Raw genomic sequence first — 12,655 nt, 5'->3', positions numbered from 1 at the left:
TCACACTTTAATTCTACGTATTAAATTTAATGCGATGGCGAGTACCGAAGAAGATTTAATGATGAGCTGTACGAGCTATACGCAGACATCAACATAGTCCAGCGAATTAAAACGCAGCGGCTGCGCTGGCTAGGCCATGTTATGCGAATGAAAGATGATGCTCCGGCCAAGAAAGTGTTTCTATCGGAACCCGCCTATGGAAGCAGAGGTAGAGGGCGGCCCCCACTCCGTTGGAAGGACCAGGTGGAAAACGATTTAAACTCCCTTGGTGTGACCAATTGGCGCCGGTTGGCGGAGCGAAGGAGCGACTGGCGCGCCTTGTTGGACGGCCATAACCGTTTAGACAGTTAAGCGCCAATTAAGTAAGTAAGTAAGTAAATTTAATGCGTTTTAAATTTTTAACTTATTTAAACAGTAATCAAAAATCTCTAAATTAGTTAAAATTAATACCAAAAGAGGATTTTTTATACACTTCTGGGTATAAAGCAAGACCGTCAAATTACAAGTTACTGCTTAAATCTAAAAATAAAAAAACTCACTGGTCCAAAGTGCTGCAAGTCACAGATGCTTTTTCACCCCCTTTTTTGCAAATCTGAAGTGTTATGATAAGGTTTGTTAGTCAAATGTGATAGCTTCGAGCACTTTGACTCGAAACTTGCCGAACGAACCGCACAATTTTTCTTTATTCATATAGATACAAATGCAGACCTTTCTGGTTTAAAATTTAAACCAAGTTCTGCGCACTCATTTCCACGAAAACTGGTATAAACTATAATTTAAACCAAATTTTATTTGTTCTTATATGTTGCGTACAAAAAAATTTCAGATTTAGACCCAAACTCCTAGCAGTACAGCACCGTTACGATTTTCTTCACTCTCTCCACCAGAATGAGCGTAGACGAAAACTTGCTGGCTAGAACACTTCCACCTAATTTAGACCTAGTGCAATTGTAGACTTGTACCTCCTGATAAAAATGGACAGATCGTTCCGATGTCAGATGCTCGGCATGTGCATACATCGCAAAGCAACCTATAGATCAGAGAGCTAATTATACGCACTTTTAGTTACTTACTCGTTTGCGTTCACCGTGAATTTAACGGATCCTTCATCGAGCTACCTGAAGAATTGAATAATGTGTGGCAAAGGCTCCACCCTTGCATTCCAAGTCCTTTTCTACATTTGCAACCTTCCTATAAGTGCAGTGTCAACCGGTTTGGCGTACACGGGTTGATCTAGCTTTATAGATAAACCTATAAGCCGCTCAAGGGTTTTGAGCAGAAAATTTATTAAGTTAATGGGCCTATAGTGCAAATGTCTGATGTTTGGTAAGATCGTCGCCAGATAACTAAACGGGATTCGTCACGGGTTGAAAGGGTTGCGGTTCATAATCCCATCGTGACCCATCTTCCAAGAGTGCTGTACATGAAATAATATTATACACCCATCAAAGAGTATCTTGATCGTTATACCCGGTATTTTGTAGCTTAGCAGAGGATACTCTAATACTGGAAGACATGGAAGACATTTTTATTGCTCATTCAATTCGGGTATTAGTCACCTAACTTACCACCAGTCGGTCCAAGATTGGAGTCTAAGTACTATATAGTGGCTATGCTATCATTTCCTGAACTATTTAGCACCTAAATAGTACTTTCCTCAATCTTGCTGTTTCCCCTGAGCATTCAATGTCTGCACTGAAGCTTTTGCACGGAGCTCGTTTTGCTCTGCTGATTTCATGTTTTTGAATACTTAACAAGGGTTCGTTTAATCGTACCAACACTCAAGCCTTACCACGACTTTAGACTATAAAATATTCCTAGTCATATTGTGTATATTGTGCTTCTTGCTAAGCACATAAATTTGAGGTCGTCCAACATAAATTGTAAATCAATTTGAAGTATATGACCCAACCAATACTCGGCTCTGTAATTTGCACCGCGTCTATGAAGAGGCGTCCTTCTTCGTGCAGCAGCTTTATCAACTTCTTCAGCGGCCTCCACGTTGTCAGTCAGTTCTTAGTGCTCAAATTAAACATCAGCAGTTAGCAAAGTTCACTAAACGCCACATTAATGTGTTGGAGATTTATTTGTAGGGCCCGCAACGTGATTTATCCTCCACCCAACCCCCCCGCTGATACGCCTACATCTTATTCTTGCTGACTTCAGGCCTCTTTACTTTTTCTTAACTCTATTTCCAATCAGGGTACGTTTTTACATTCGGGTACTTCTTTAAAACCGGGTACTTATCAAAACCGGATAATTTTTCGGAACCGGGTATTTTTTCAGATTCATGTACTTTTTTAGAGCTGAGTATTTTTGTGAAGCCGGGTAGTTTTTTTTAGCCGGGTCCTATTTCAGAACTATGCTCTTCTTCTAAACTGCGTACTTTTTAAAACCTAGGTAATTAGAAGGCGGTCCTTTTTTAATAGTGGGTACTTTTTGACAGCCATGTACTCTTTGCAAACCTGTACATACTCACAAACATACAAGTGAAGTTAATATAAGTGTGTTATAAGGCAATGAATTTTGTATTCTCTAATTCATTACATTAATGCTTTAAAATTTAAATGGATGGTTCAAAACTGATTAAGACTTACGAGTGGCCATTATTTAGAAGTGCTTGCTTATTCATGAAAAAAATATGCGTCTAAAGACTTCAAAGTTATTAAAGTCCGCAATTAAACAAGTGCTAGTGATTGGAATGATTGCATTCTGTCAAGAGTGAGAATGCAATCTTCAACTTACTTACTTAATTGGCGCTTAACCGTCTAAACGGTTATGGCCGTCCAACAAGGCGCGCCAGTCGCTCCTTCGCTCCGCCAAACGGCGCCAATTGGTCACACCAAGGGAGTTTAAATCGGTTTCGACCTGATCCTTCCAACGGAGTGGGGGCCGCCCTCTACCTCTGCTTCCATAAGCGAGTTCCGATAGAAACACTTTCTTGGCCGGAGCATCATCTTCCATTCGCATAACATGGCCTAGCCAGCTGGACTATGTTGATGTCTGCGTATAGCTCGTAGAGCTCATTATTAAATCTTCTTCGGTACTCGCCAACGCTGTCTTCAACAGTTATGTTTGTTATTCGCTGTGTAATAGTATCGGAATTTTTGAGTAAAATGAAGTTTTTATTTTTTATGAATTTCGGGGCTAATTTTTCACAAAACTAACAATTTATCATTTTTATTTTTAACCTTAAAATAATAAAAGTATTTCATATAGCTCCATTCTGATTTTTTTGATAAAATCTTTAAACACGTTCTCGTTACCGTGCTTTCAAACTCTCACACACATACTACATTTCCAACACCCACAAATCACCACCCCGACCAATAATTCCAAACACTACCAATTTTATATTTAACAATCATAAAAAATCACTTCATTCATAGTAAATTCTGAAATTAATTCGATTTTAATTAAAAAAATAAATTTATTGAATTTAATTACATTTGCGTTAAGCCAATGAGAATGAGATAATCTACTACCACTACCACAACTACTACAACCAATGCTGCTGTTGCTGCTGTTTTAGACGCTGTTCAATGCAGCAGAGACCACACTTACTTTTACAAATACAGAAGTAAATTGGAAAATTGTAAATCGAGAGATGCAAACAAAAAATTTTACGTATGTGAAAAGCATCGCGCAATTAAGTGAAAACCACAAATGCAAAAAAAAAATACAAAAACCAATTCATATACTTAATATTTCAAATTCTCACATACATACATATGTTTCACGTAAACGTAACGCAAGATAGCAATCGCACAATCATGCACAATTCAATGCAATCAGCCGTAAAGTATGCAATGGTTCGTGACGCGTGTGCAGTCAATTCGAAAATGAGGACAGTGTATGTCGAAACATGTTTTGAAAAATGCTTTTAAAATGTCTATGCACTTTATTGGTCAACGGCAAAAACGAAAAATCTATAGAAATCTTATGAGCAATAAGGGGTGTTTAAAATGGATACAACGAGCTTACAGTGCGAAACGAGCTAAACAGAATCAAAACCAACCACATCAATGGAGACTAAAATATTCCTATATGCGAAAAGTAAACAAATCAACAATCAGTAAAAAATCTAAAACGAATTTTTTAAGAGATAGCTTTTGTCTCGCAAATCACAAATATTGTAGCCACAATTAGATACAACGAATTGAAAACTGCGATTGAGTGATCAGTGAGAAGAAGCGATGGGAGTATATTTTGCACTTTATTTCTAAAATTTTGCGCTAAACGAAAGCTCGAACCAAAAGTGGAACAACGTTTAACGCTACTCGTGATATATTCAAAGCTTAAGCTAAGGATTAAATCACAGCCTACAAATTAGTTCAACCACACTCTGTCTGCAAATCAAAACTCTGAATTAGGTCTGTTAATATTTAATTCGAATATATTTATAATTTCTTTTTCATTAATTTATTACACAGCGCTACAATTTTTTTGCGGCCTGAAGTGTTAAAGTGGATTATTATAGGATTTTCATGTTCGAAAGTGAGCTTCGAAACTCATTCTAGTGCTTTTTTGGCCAATTTTGAACTTCTGTATAAAAAATAAGTTTTTTGCAATATGTCAGTGAATTTCATGCTGAGTTCTGACCATAACTTTTTGATGTTGAGTTTGAAAGAGCATGGTTTTATGTTTTTTAATTTCCCTCTTGCATACAGATATGTACATTTTAGCATCGTATTTCTTCAGAGAAGTTAAAAAATTACCAAAAAAAAGCACATTTTTCTGCATCAATAAGTCCAAATATTTCGGAGATCAGATTCGAACTTGACTCGCAAAATCCTATCAGAATCGCCTATAATGACTTGGGAACAAACAGTTGTTCTAATTTTATTGCTCTGTGTTTTTTTTTTTCATGATAGCCAGATAAGTTAAGCGATTTTTAATTGATTTTGTAAAGCACTGCATATTTTTATGTGTATGTATGTATTTATTTATTTATATTGAATAGGAATCTTAAGAATCCGTTTTAGACTGTTCCGCAGTCTAGCCACTTTGTTAAACCCAAAGGTCCCACCTAACTGTAAATAAATTAAATAAAAACTAAATATAAGGCGTGATAACCTCCGAAGAGATTTTAGGCCTAGCTAGCTTCTCTTCCAATTTTCGTCGTTCTGACATTAATTTTTCATACAAATTGAACTTTTCACTGAGAAGCTTTTTATGGAAGAAATACACTCGGAGTGCTTTGCAAATCACTGCCAATCAATTGGAAAGGTCTTATAATAATTTTTGTTGCCCGACATTCAAACCTTGGTCATCAAATAAGTGATATCGTTTTTAAAATTATGTGTTCAATTTCAGCGAGAAAAAAAAATATATCTCTTTTTCCTGAAAATAAACCGGAAAAAAATTTCGTAAATGTTACCAGCTATTGGAAGGGTGTCGTAATAGTTGTTATTGAAGGAGAGATAAAAAAAATTTTTAGTAAACTTTATTTCTGGTTTATCTCTGTAAAAAACCTTTATTTTTAAAATATAATAGTTTCTATCAAAAAGAAATATATATCAAGAAGCAATGAAAAATAAATTTAATGTAAAGACAGGAAAAACTAAGATAAAATGTTTAATATTTCAAAAAGAAAATATATCAAATAAATCATTTAACAAAACTAGGTTTAAAAAAATAATAACAATTGTTTTTTTTTCTATCGGCCTACTGATAAATGATTCAAGGTTCAAAAATAATTTTTTTTTTCTAATGATAAATATTGTTTTTTTTTTTTGAATTTTTCTATAATTGTATTTTGTTTTTGGAATATTAAGTAGAAAATTTTTCAGAAAAATAATAACTTTATAATAAGGAAAATTTTGCCCTAGACCCAGACTCGGACTTGAGTACTTTACTACAAATGAGTCAGATTTATGGATTTTTATTTACTTAACTGGCTCTTAACCCTTTAAATTATTAAGGACGCCCAACCAGGCCCGCCATTCGCTTCTTCGGTACTCGCCGTCGGCAACGTGTAGAGTTTTGTAAATCTATCGAAGAACTCCAGGGGGAAAGGATTTTTATTTAATCCCTATAAAACCGACATATTGCTAAGGAAAGCCAACCTTAATATGCTCTCTCCTAACTCTTAATACCAACTTAATGATCATAGTTATTGTATTAGCGATCATCGAGTATTTTAGGGGAGTGGTATCATGTAGATAGTCCTTTCCAGAATATACAGCAGCGAACACAAAAAAATAGATGCAAGTTTTTTTTTTAATTTCTGTACATACGTTCTTCTTGTTTTTATTTTCAATATTTTAACGGCTGCATTCTGTATTGCGAACAAGAAAGAAGAAGAAAGAAGAAGAACGTTATGCCTCCAAACGATTTCGCTTAACAATAGTATTTTGTATCATTTTCTCAAATTCTATGAGTTTTGTTACTGAAAGTATGAAAACTAATCTCAAAAAAGTTTTCCCAGAAATCCGAAAATTTTGTAAAGTTTTACGTATATTTCGAACTTTTTATTTCGAATTCTCTGAGTTGAGTATGCAGTTTTGTAGCCTCACCAATTTTAGTGGGGTTGTAGGTCTCTCCAAATACTCATTGGTTTTTACCTATTTTCTTCCAAAGTGTGTTTAAAATTTTCCTTCATACAAAGTATGAAAATTTATTTTATATGGAAGAAAAATCTAAAACTCCCTTCTGCAAAAAAGTTGTTAAAAATCAATGCGAAATTTTAGAGACCTATAAGTTGTAATTTTCCAGTCTTAAGTTGATTGAGCTACAAAACTGCATAGTGGAATTGGGGAACTCCAAATGAAAAGTTCGAATTTTCGCAACACTCTTAAGAAAAAATTTTGTTTTCGAAAACGTCTTTGAGATTGGCTACCACAATATCAGTAACAAAATTTTTAAGTGTTTTTTCTTAAAACATTGAGAGTAAAAATAAGATCCGGTACCTTCCGCAACTCGAACCGAAACTAGAACCTTCCGAACGCAGCCACCCTGACTATCTTTAGGACTAAGTATTGATATAATCACATCGAGGGGTCACTTCTCACTCCTTCCGTATTCATATTAGCATTGATTCTCGATTCGTGTAGGTGAGCTTTGCAATTGAATTCGAGAAACTGAGTAGCCGTTGAGACTCATTCATGTCTTATACAGTTCTCGATTACATTCGGGAACCTTCACTTTAACATTCGAATATGTAGGCGGTGTCTGGGAGTGAGCAAATATCATAACTTAAGTCTCCGCATTCTATGTAGGCACAATCTCAAAAGGAACCATCCGCTGACCGTCAGCGAAAGTAAAAAGTTGCTTTGTTGTTACTAACATACCAGGGTAGTATCGCATTACGCGGGTTATATCCGGACCCTATGAATGTTTTTGAAGTTAACTTCTGAGGCCTACGAGTCATCCTCACATCTATATTTGCAAAACTAAGGTATCATAAAATTTAGCATACCAATTCTTCAGACCACAAGTAATATCCCCACTAAAAGGGGTGAAATCGCAAATCGCCCCCTTTTTTGGTATCAAATGTTTACTATGAATATAATTCTTCGGTATTTTAATAGGAAATTTAGCTCCGCCCACCATACCGGAGTTCCGGGCAAAGCAATTTAAGAAACAAATTTTTTCTATTAAAAAAATTGTTTCTAAGCGTGGTCGCCCTTCAGCAGTTGTTTGACAAACACTTCGAGTGTGTTTCTGCCGTGAAAAGCTTCTCAGTGAAAACTTATCTGCCTTGCAGATGCCGTTCGGAGTCGGCTTAAAACATGTAGGTCCCTTTCCGCCAATTAAAAAAATTAAAAGGAACACGACTTAATTTTGAAGAGAAGCTCGGCCTAAATATCTTCGGAGGTACATATGTATATCGCCCCTTGTATTTATTTATTTATTTTTTGATTGGCTTACGGTAGCGATATCTTGAAAACGCTTGAGGATACAGTGATAAAATTTGGCATGCGCCCTGATAAGGGTAGCCGAGTTTCATCAGATTCAGTTGGTAGATCATCAACATCCTGCTACTAGAACTCTTTCTGTTCCCTTCCGCTGTTGTTGGTGTCAATCCAGCTACTGGTAAGCTGTTCGAGCTCGGTAGCAGCATTCTATTCGGCGCAACATTCACATTTTTCCTGTTCTTCAACTGATACGGATAGCTATTGTACTACAGTCCAAGTTTTGCTCAATTGTTGCTTCTTTGAGACTATTCGCTAGTATTTTTAATTAGGGAGAAGTATGAGTTTAATCTGTTACAGTATCCAGATCAAAGTTGTGCCAGGGTGACTGGGGAGATTGCTGTCCCCTACTGCGAGGTCATTGGGAACGGGGTTCACTGGGATTTATTTGCATAGTAATTTACAAAATTTGTGTGTATGTCTGAGAGCTTTTATATATGCTTTTTTTTTTTTGTTCGAACGGCAAAACTCTTTTGTTCCGAATTTGTTTGTAGTACTAACAGAGGTGACTCCTTAAGTTCCTGGGAGGCGGGGACTCTTCAATCCGATTTCTGCAGGAGTTTCCAGAACTTAACAAACAACTATATTTATGCCACAATATCACACAGTGTTTGTTTTTTACTCTGTACTTTTATTTAACTGGGAATCACGTACTTAATTTGACATAAAAATCCTCTCTAGTGTATATAAGTACGTATGTATTAGTAATCACAACCTAAAAGCCAATCGTATTTAACAACTTTTTACCTCCCAGAAAGTAACGGATTCACTCTACCCTGCTCACACTTAATATTATTATAGTTCTTTCATGGTAAATAATCCAACAATTAGCCAACTAAATCACAATTTAAACCTGACCTACACCAAATTACTAAAAGCTCTTTACAACAATAACAAAAGCACTCATATATGTAAATATATATTTATGTACATACATATCTAATTATGCGCTAAAATATATCAACCCTATATATGTTTAAGTTAAATCACACATTCACACATCAATAAGCGCTAAAAGAAAACTAAATCAAAATATCATTGCATTGTGGTTTTCAAAATTTTTTGCAATAAAATTAATATTGTATATAATAAATACATTCACAATTCAATTGTCATCTAACAACAACAACATCCAAAGAAAAATTGTTACTAAATTGTGCATAAAAAATTACATTTACTACTTACTAATACATATGTATGTATGTTAATCTGTATTTAAAAGGGATAAAACCGCGAAAAAACATAATAAAAAATTTATTACAACCGCATTCCCCAGCCAGTTGTATAGTTGTGTGTTTAGTTGAAAAGCAATTTACCCTTTATAAATAAACAAACAAAAAAATATTTAAATAACAGCTGTAAACTTTTTGTAGCTGAATTATCTGCATATATTTTATCCTCCTTCTCCTTTAACAAAACCCGAACTAATCTAAACTAAATTTCATTCGACTCTAAAACAAACTCATTTCCAAAAAACCAAAACCACCTCACAATCTCTTAACAAACTTTATGTTGTAGTTTTTTATTATTTACAATTAGTTTTGTAATTTTAGTTATTTATTTACTAAATTGTTTATATTCATACAGAACACTAACACCTTGTTTAGACTCACTGTATAACATTACAAATTAAGAAAATTATGTATAACAAGTAGCGCAAAAATTATAGTCGACTGTTGAAATTCGTAAAATTTATTGAGATTTATTGAATAATCTGTAATAAAAAAATCCTTAACGAACAGTCCAGATATCGAATTTAGTCTCTCTGACATTAGATGATACTTTTGCACTACTTCGTATAAAATCCAACCGGATATATGGTTAAATAACATGTTTTTTATAACTTTTAGAGTTTTTGCATCTCGCGAACTGGGCATACATATTGTAGCGAGTTTTAGGTATTCTTAATAATTTTGCATCTTCTGTTTTCATTCGAATATCTAAACTGTCGAGTAAATAACTCAAATATTTAGTATAGCAAAAATGTCATTATTTACAACTCTACTATAGTAGTACTTCACTACTAAATTACACACTTATAGCTGTTAAAATAAAACTGATTCAGTATTCCTCAGCTTCCGCTGCTCTTACACTCTCAATTGCCTTATTCGCCTATTTGCCCTCCGGTCTAGACTTTTCACGAACGGCCTTCTCGTATAATTGGTTATTTGTGTAGCTATGTATATACATGTATATACGTATATACGTATATAAGTAATGTCACCTTCGCTCTAAGCGTATGATTACATGATGTGTGACTATTACTCTTTCTTCTTCGCTCTTAGCTGCTGACTACATGTATGTACATATGTGAAATATTCTCTTTCATTCGCAGTTGACATATATGTGTGGCCACTTGCTTTGATGTTGTTGCACATTTTCATATTTACTAACAGCATAGTGATGTATCGAAATGCTAATATTCGCCAAAATATAGTACTCTAAATTAATAGGTGCACCAAAACAAACCGTCCACTGAAATCATATCTGAGGCCTAATAATTCTCCAAACTGAACCTCTTACTTGTTTCCTTCATTCTCTCCACTTTATCTCATATTCACTGCAAATGTTCTTCTCCCCTTTTACCCTTTTATCTTTTTCTCTATATTTGGACATCCTCCTCTTAGTGGCTGATCCACGGTGAGGGAAATGATTCCCTCATTGTTACCCGCTAGTGCCATCAAAATGATGAAGATGTGTGAAATAAGTATATATTTCCCATTCTTTATACTTCAAACAATGCCATCTCTGTTCCCTATGACGAAAACATACTTGGCTTAGAGCTCTTCTCTCAAATCAACTCGATGATTTCGGTCAAACTAACGGAATGATTTCTGTCAAATTTACTCGAGGCCAGCATTGACACAAGATAGAAAAAACGGTCCTTATAAGTTCAATCCTTGAAGGAGTATGATTCGCTTTTCCTCTACCTTTACGAGCGGGTGTCGCTGAGAATACTTTTCGGGCCGAAGCAACTTCTTCCATTCGCTTAACATGGCTTATCGAGCGTAGCAGTTGTGTTTTATCCGCCGTCACCAATGCCCATAGAAACTGCATAGAACTTTTCACTCGAGACCTGCCTTATCTACAGTTGTCAGCGCATATGTTTCTGCACTACGTAGCAGGACGGGAACGAAAAGCGGCTCTTTGAGCCGGATTGTCTTTTGCAGCTACCGGGCTTTATTTTTTAATTTTCTACTCCGTGTAAACTGGCATTCCTTTCCAGCAGTAATTCTTCAGTGAATTTTTTAGATCAAATTCTTGTTTTCTGATCACTTTGTTCCTCAAAGTTTTTTTGCAGTCGAATAGGTTTTGCGTAGAAATGAGATTTAGACTAAGCGGCAAATAGGCAGCTTTTTCACCTGCTATCGAAGGCGGCTTTAAAAAATCTGGTCGGTGGTAGATTTGCCAGATCCGATATTTCGCACATTAGCTGCACTTCTACCTTAGATACAAGGCTTGGAGACTTACTTAGCGACAGTTAACGCAGTTTGTCGCCATATTGGAATATCTCCGCAAGCAATCCATTATTGGGTTGCGAGTTCGAGATCAGTATCTTCCCTGGGTGCTTCGTTTTCTATAAGAATTCACCCCGGAATCAAAGGACTCGTCTTTTGCCGAATTTTTTGGTAAAATCAAGTGCAGTTCATGCCGACATCATGTCTACTCATTCACGCTTTGCTGCATATAATTTTTTTTAATGTTGCAGAGGCGCATCGCTTCCTACTTCAACTTATTGTATAAAAAACATCATCTCCTTGTTTCACGCGATCTCACCGAGATCTGTGGACAGCGTGCCTTTCACGGTTGCCACGCGGCAATTCTCGTTCTTTGAAAGGATGGGGGGAAAAAAATGTTCATACGTTTGAATGAATTTGTGTCTGTTTTTTTCAGTGCACCGTTTCCCAGGACAAGAAAGTGTTCCAACTTCGATTTTTTCCTCGGGGGAGGGACGATTGACCTGACGGCTTGGTTGACTTGCGTTCTCATAGAGCAAGTATGCGTGGATTTTGGTTTCGAATGATATAGTGATCGACTCGATGTTGGGACCTAGAATCTATCGCAACATGATCTTTCAGGTTGCGTGTTTTTCGTGCGGGTCACAGCCATATGGGTTGATCGATATTTTAATGTTTAAGCATGGATCTGAAGGGCACCGGCGAAAACGATAAATTCACTAAATTTTGAACGTCTTATTAAAATTGATAAAAAGCAAAATCAGACAGTGACCTCGCTCATTTCTTATCTATTTAAAGTTCGGAAAAATTTCGTATATCTGATTACGTAGTCAGATCGTAGTAAGCAATTCAGACTAGGCAACATTCTTTTAGACCTTTTTAAAGCCGATGGTATTAGAAATTCATGGATCTTATGTATCGATTTACAAGTCATCCGAATACAGACGGTACAAAAAAAAGAGGATATATCATTAAAAAAAATTAACAAAACCCCAAAATATACTTGATCGCAACGCTGAGAGGTTTGCTATTACTTGCTTCTTTTGTATATATGTGTGCAACTATTTTTGCAGCGACTTAGGTAAATTTGTATAGTGTTTTTCAAACGAAAGCAGCCGTGACCAAAGCAGTTGAAACACTGGAAAATAGGTAAACCTGCAGCCGCGTGAATTTTTACGTTGGAAGCCAAGCAGAAATTAGGGCAATAATCTCGCGTAGCAAAACATCTTAAACTGAGTAGAGTTTAAGCAGTCCCTGGAAGGAGTCGTTATATGAAAACCT

General features: G+C 35.7%; 1 protein-coding gene across 2 annotated transcripts in view; it reads left to right on the top strand.

Annotated features, from left to right (window-relative positions):
* nmo (serine/threonine-protein kinase nemo) overlaps window positions 1-12,655 on the top strand; it is a 709,728-nt gene that overhangs the window by 683,668 nt on the left and 13,405 nt on the right. Inside the window, exon 8 of one of the 2 annotated variants that reach the window (XR_010953505.1) lies at window positions 3,460-4,373. The exons of the other annotated variant lie outside the window; for it this stretch is intronic. The gene's annotated coding sequence lies outside the window, so the exon portion shown is untranslated. The remainder of the gene's footprint in view (window positions 1-3,459; window positions 4,374-12,655) is intronic. 2 annotated transcript variants of the gene reach the window in all.

Source organism: Eurosta solidaginis, chromosome 5 (genome assembly GCF_040869045.1).
Source record: "Eurosta solidaginis isolate ZX-2024a chromosome 5, ASM4086904v1, whole genome shotgun sequence".
NCBI classification, from domain to species: Eukaryota; Metazoa; Arthropoda; class Insecta; order Diptera; family Tephritidae; genus Eurosta; species Eurosta solidaginis.
This window is presented reverse-complemented; position numbering and strand designations above follow the sequence as displayed.